The sequence below is a fragment of the Gossypium arboreum genome, chromosome 2 (genome assembly GCF_025698485.1).
Source record: "Gossypium arboreum isolate Shixiya-1 chromosome 2, ASM2569848v2, whole genome shotgun sequence".
NCBI lineage: Eukaryota > Viridiplantae > Streptophyta > Magnoliopsida > Malvales > Malvaceae > Gossypium > Gossypium arboreum.
This window is the reverse complement of record NC_069071.1, coordinates 105,899,359-105,906,303: the sequence shown is the minus strand read 5'-3', so window position 1 is coordinate 105,906,303 and position 6,945 is coordinate 105,899,359. Positions and strand designations below refer to the sequence as shown.

The 6,945-nt window shown below is 33.4% G+C and overlaps 1 non-coding gene across 1 annotated transcript; it reads left to right on the top strand.

Moving 5' to 3' along the window:
* Positions 1 to 355: 355 nt before the first annotated feature.
* LOC128289820 (small nucleolar RNA R71) lies at positions 356 to 462 on the top strand. Its single transcript, XR_008279464.1, has one exon. It is a non-coding gene; the product is annotated as a small nucleolar RNA R71 (small nucleolar RNA).
* The last annotated feature ends 6,483 nt before the right edge of the window (positions 463 to 6,945 follow it).

The window sequence follows — 6,945 nt, the reverse complement described above, 5'->3', positions numbered from 1 at the left end:
CCTCGATGCTAAGGTTGAAGGTTGGATAACCTGTGTGTACTCCTCCTCCACTTGAATCACATCTCATCACTGGATGTACCTGAGTAGAACCATACAAGCTATCAATTTTTTTATTAAAAGTTATGCATGGTTAGATAGCATAGTAACCGCGTCGAGGTTGAAAACACCAGCAGATATCATCGGTTTTGTTCTCATGACTTGCCACTGATAGCTATTCAGTGACATCTCTTCAATAAATTCATAAGCCTCTTCAGGGGTTTTGTTGTTTAATGTTCCACCGACGGCTGCGTCGATAAGTTGCCTTGTTAAGGGGTTCACGCCGTTGTAAAAAGTCTGAACCTGTAGCCATAGGGGTAACCCATGGTGAGGGCACCTTCTCAATAGGTCATTGTATCTCTCCCATACATCATAAAGAGTTTCTAAATCCAACTGCACAAAAGAAGAAATATCATTCCTTAATTTAGCTATTTTAGCTGGCGGAAAATATTTTAGTAAAACTTTTTCGGTCATTTGTTCCCAAGTTGTGATTGACCCTCGAGGTAACGAGTTCAACCACTGTTTAGCTTTGTTCCTTAATGAGAATGGAAACAACCGAAGGCGAATGGCATCGTCAGAAACATCATTGATCTTAAAAGTGTCTCAGAATTTTAGAAAATTCACCAAATGAGTGTTTGGATCCTCGTCCTGCAAACCATCAAACTGAAAAAAATTTTGTACATTTGAATCGTATTAGGTTTCAGTTCAAAATTATTTGCAGTAATAGCAGGTCTAACTATACTCGATTCAGCTCCTATTAAAGTAGGTTTAGCATAATCATACATATACGAGGAGCAAGATCCTGATTTATTGGGCTAGCAACAGCCACAGGAGGTAGCGAATTATTATGATTATCAGCCATCTCCTCGGTTGTGGGTTGAATATTGTCCTCTTGCCCTTCCTCTATGTATCGTAGGCTTCACCTTATCTTTTTTCAATTTCTGCGAGCTGTGCTTTCGATCTCACTATCAAAAAGTAGAGATCCTGACAGGTTTCTTCTAGTCATAAATTATAAAAACCTGCCAGAAATAAATAAAATAAAATTTAGTAATTTAAGCAAAAATAAAATTAAATTGCAATAAAGAAATAAAAAATTAAGCGTTCCTAATATCTTAATCCCCCGCAACGGTGCCAAAAACTTGATGGTCATGAAACTAACTAAAAATTCAACTTAAGGCAAGTTGCACCTATCGAATAGTAGTATAGTTATAGTGAGACCAAAAATATCGTATCCACGAGGATTAAAAGTACTAGTAATTACTATCTTTTTATTATCTAGCCTAAGAATTAAATGATGTTTTTAAGCTAAACTAATTTTCAAATTTAACTAAGATTACGACAGAGATGAAAGTTGGAAAATACTTTAGTAAAAACTAATGGAGAAGACAATACCCAAGAAAGAATCCACCTAGACTTCACTTCTTACCTTTAACTTAGACGATTTATTCACTTGACTTATTCCGTAGAAATCCCTGATTTATGTTATTATCCCTTTCGAGACTAAAAACAACTGACTCTAAGTTGATTAATTGAAATCTGTTTCTAATTAAAACTCCTATTGTTGCCTCAATCTATGGATTCCTTTATTAGATTTGACTCTAATCCGGCAGATCTATGTCATCTTATCTCTAGGATTGCATGCAACTCCGCTTAATTATGGATGATCTACTCTTAAACAGGGACTTTTGCTCCACTGAATAAGCACATCAAGAACCTGAATTAATATCCTGGAATATTAAAGCAAGGGTTAAAACTCACAATTAAGAATAAGAACAAATATTTATCATATAAATCAAAGACTAATAAGATTCGTCTTAGGTTTCATATCCCTTAGGTATTTAGGGGGTTTATCTCCCTTTGGTATTTAGGGGGTTTAGTTCATAATAATAATGGAAAACATCTCAAAGTTTGGAAAACAACAAAACATAAAGAACCCCAAGAACTTCTAGGAAATTGGATGGAAATCTTCAATCTTGATGTAGATCTTGGATCCGAAGTGATTCCGATGGCTATTCGCGAGTATTTTCTACCTCCAACTCTGTGTCTCCCCCCTCATCCTCTTCTAGGGTGTTTATATAGGCTTTAGAGTGCTTCCAAACCCTCAAAAGTGCCCTTTTCCGAATAGAACTAGGCTTCAACTCGGCAAGGACACGGCCGTGTGCCACGCCCGTGTGCAAGTACTCAAATCATGTGCAATTCTGACTTGGATTAATGTCGACATAGCCATGACACATGGGTGAGTGGACTGCCCGTGTGCCTCACACGGGCGTGTGGTTTACCTGTATGAAAGTGCCTAAGCAGTGTGTAATACTATTTTAAGCCCAATTTATCCGTTTTGGCCCGTTTCTCGTTCTTTTCGCTATCCCTGGCTCTCCTGAGTATAAAAACATGAAATTAAAGGATTAGAAGCATCAAATTCACTAAAACCAAGGAAAAAAATCATTCATAAGTATGCCAAGCATGGGGTAAAAATATGTATAATTTACGGTTTATCACTTTACCACACTAATGCAATGAGTAACATTTGGATCAACAAACATAGGAATATGATTGGTGGGTCGTCTTTTAAATACTTTTGCATGAAAGTACTTGGGATTGACTTCACCATGCATCATCTAGAAGACTTTAGAACGTTGTCTCCAATGGACCGCTTGTTGCACTAGTAAATGCCTAAAATTACTATATTCTTTTTCAGTGATTGAATATAAGGTCCGAAATTACTTTAGAAAGACCAATGCCAAGAAAACAAACGAGCACCATAGAAGGCTCATTTATTAATAAACAAAGACGATGAACAATCAACCCAACTAGCTAAAACGACATCCATAAAGCCTTCCTCATATAGCCACATATTTTCAAACTTAAACCTTCTACCTCGCTGAATAGAAAGTGAAGACCAAGCGACAAGCTTGATCGAGATGTGATTAGAAATAGCATTTGTCAAACTATAAAGCTTGAACCAGGGATAAATCCATGCCCACTCTGAGTTGAAAAACGCTTGATTGAGCCATTTTATAGCAAACTCCAAGGAACCTGTCCCCTTCTAAGTGAAGCTAAACCCTAGTAGAGGAACTTCCATGAAAGCACAATCAGAGATACACTTCCATAACCCATCATCAATTTCTAGTTAGCCCATCATCAATTAGATATTAGTTACGAGAGTATTTACACATATTTGACTTATACTTTATTTATTCACTGAAGCCCAATAAACTTTGACCAAATTACACCACTTTTAATTTGAACTAATATTTTATGATAGTAAATAATAACATGCAATTATGCTTATTACATATGTGATGTGTAACAGCTCGTTTTTGGTCAAATCGGAACAGTAGTTTTGGAATCACAAATTCGAGGTCAAAATATTTATTTTATTATTATTATAATATTTACAGCATGATTGAATGATTGTGTGGAATTTTCATTAAGAAATTTTATCATTTGAATGCTCAATTTGATAAAAAGGACTAAATCGCGTAAAGTGTAAAACTTGAGTTCTATTAGCTAAAGGTATTATATAGCTATGGAACCTTAAAGTAAAGGTCCTTAAGTGGTAGTTAACCCATTTCAGAGTTAATGGATGATATCAGAGTGGTATTTGGTGTAGTTATTAAATATTTTTAAGGTTAAAATTAGTATTTAGTAATTAATGTATAATTTAATAAAACAAATGAAATTATTCTTTCATTCATCTTTTTGGCCAAAATTTAGGGTTGAAGAAAGCCATTTTTATACTTTTTATTTTAGCAAAAGCCATTTTTATGCTTTTTATTTTAGCAACTTTAATCTTGGTAATTAGATTAAGAACAAAGGAATTCAAACTTAGATCGGGGAAAAAGCAAAGTAATTGAATAGTTGATCCATTTCGTCATTTCTGTACACAAGGTAAGTTCGTATATTTTAACTTAAAAGGGGTATAAAATACTCTCCATAACTACCACAAAACTCTCATCAAAACTCATATGCGACTACTTCATATCGCCATCAAAGAAAAAGCCTACGACTACATCTTGATTGGCTTAACAAAGCAGGAATACAATGACCCCTTTAAATAGGCTTAGATAAGAGTTCTAATCATACAAAAATATCTCTGGAATAATCAGAGTCTAACTAGGAGAAGAAGTTCTGCTTGAAGTCTAAAATGCGACTTCTTAATAGGAGAACACGTCATGACATCGCAACGTCCCATTCGTCTCGTCACGATGTCGTATAGCGCGTCATCCCAATGAGCTGATGCTTATCGTCCCGATGCTGGGCCTATTTTGGCCTTTCCTCGGTTGTTCATCAATTCTTGTCTAAAGTGCTTGCAATATGTCTAATAAATGAAAGGCACACCCCATAGATTCCAAGGAAAGTAAATAAAATTTGACATACCAAACGTTGAAATTATTTTCCAAGTGATTAAATTCTTAGATTAGTGATCTCTTTCCATCAAACCAAACGTCTTGGCTTATTTCTTTCCTTCACTAGTATTCTGAGTAACAACGAAACATTTATAATCTACATAGAAAACATCATATTATGCTGAAAAATAATAAGAATACAAAAACATCAACAACTTTTTAGCTTGATGGTAAATATGATTTTATTATATAGTATGAGAACTTAGATTCATGAATCTCTAAAAATCCAACATCCTATCTCAATTATAAAAAGGAATACAAATAGAAAAAACAAAATCTATTTGATTAGACAATATGAATGTTATGGCAAAAACTTACTACTTATTTTCAGGGGCGAAGCTAGAACAAATTTTTAAAAGGGCCGAATGAAATTTTAATTTTTTATAGTTTATATATTTATAATTTTTAAAGGATTAAATCGAATTTTTATAATTTTAGGGGACCAAAGTACAATTTTACTTTTATTAATTTAAAATTTTAAAAAAAATTCAAGGGCCTAAATATAAAATTTCCATTTTAAGGGGGTCAAGGCCACTGCCAGCCACCCTGTATTCGCCTCTGCTTATTTTCATTGAATTTTGTAAAGATAGCTTAAAAAGGAAAGACACGAAAAAGTAATTATATGATTAAAAAGTCTAGTTGACATGTTTATGACTTATTTTTATGAAAAAAAACAACTGTATTATAGATAAAAATATAAAATTATAGAGGTACTTTAATTTTATTCAAATAAAAATGTGTATAATAAGAAGGAATTTCAAAGTTTCGGACTAATTTAATTTATTTAATATATATAAGCATATATAAATACCTATATTAGAGTAGGAAAACCAAAATTGTTAGGGGACAAGATCCCTTGGCTTTTTTATAGTTTTGCCATTGGTTGGGATACTGCATTTAACTGGCAATCTTGAGGAAGCTTATTATGGAAAATAGAGTATGTAAAATATGAACGTCGATAATGGCAATTATAGAACGATCGTAAAGCAATAAGAAAGAAAAATAAAAACACACAGATTTTACATGGAAACCCTTTCAAAAAAAAATCACGGGCAGAGGAGAAGAGAGTTCACTAATGTTAAAATTCATATGATACAAGAGGAGTTTCGATTACTTCTATTTATAGGTTGAAAAACCTATTCTAATCAATATCAAATAGAAGGAGAGAAGTTATATATGGATTCTACTTGTACAATCAATATCAAATAGAAGAAGTGTACTTCTATACAGATTTCGCTTGTGTAGCCTATATTGTACTATGGGGGGTGGACACCCCCGATTGCAACCCCAGTTAAGTTTAATGCTTAATGGGGATCTATGTTGGCTGCAACCTTCGCCCCCACAAATCCCCATATTTTGCCACTGTATTTTATTTCTTTAATAGGAATTTGTGTCACACAACTCTAATAATTTCCACTTGACACGAATTCTCAACGAACAAGTTCTTCACTTCTTCAACAATGAACACCAACCAAGTTCAAGCAATGTTCAAACTTGGTTATAGGAAATGACTTAGTCATTATATCTGCATGATTATCATAAGTACTAACTTTGCTCACAACAATATCACCACGAGCAATAATACCATGCATAAAATGATACCAAACATCAATGTGTTTTGTTCTCTCATGAAATATTTGATCATTTGTAAGGAAGATGGCACTTTGACTGTCACAAAAAAAAACTATACTGATTTAAAGGTCTTTACTGAGTTCACCAAATAGTCCCTTTAACCAAATAACTCCTTTACAAGCCTCAGTAATCGCTATGTACTCAGCTTCAGTAATAGACAAAGTAACTGTAGTTTGCAAAAAAGCTTTCCAACTGATTGCGTAACCCCCAATTGTAAAGGCATACCCTGTGAAATTAAATTAATAATTTAATTTAAAACTTTTAATATAAAATTTTTAATTTTAACCCTTAAATTTTATAACTTTTTTTAAATCTCTCTAAATAAAATTTCTAGCTTCTTTCTGTTCTCATCATATCATTGTTCCTCATTATTTAAACTATAAAAATACTTAGGCTTACTTTAGCATTACTTCTCAAAAGTTAAAATTTTCTACTTCTGCTTTTGCTTTTGGCTAAAAAGTGTTTTTGCAAAGATTTTTTTGTCCCAAAAGCACTTTTGAAAAGCTAAAAAATATCTTGTTTAGTAATGCTTTTATCTCAAAAGTGCTTCTTAGAAGCAATGCTAAATAACCCTTACCTGGGATCTAGTCTTTTAATTTTTTTAATTAAAGAAAGGAAAACTATTTTTTTTAGCCCTTAATGATTAATGTTTTTTTCAAAATGGGTAGCTTGTTTGATAGGCTCCTTGGTAGCATAAGTTTTTGTGCTCAGGCTCATAGTTCCCAACTTTGATGGTTACTCTCAATGGGTGGGTCAGGTTGGACTAGTTGTGGGACAAGCTCCTCAAAAATTATCTCACGCGCTTGAGCTTGGGTTCATTTATGTCAAGTTCAACAATTACTCTCTACACATATTTTAGGGATCACAAGAT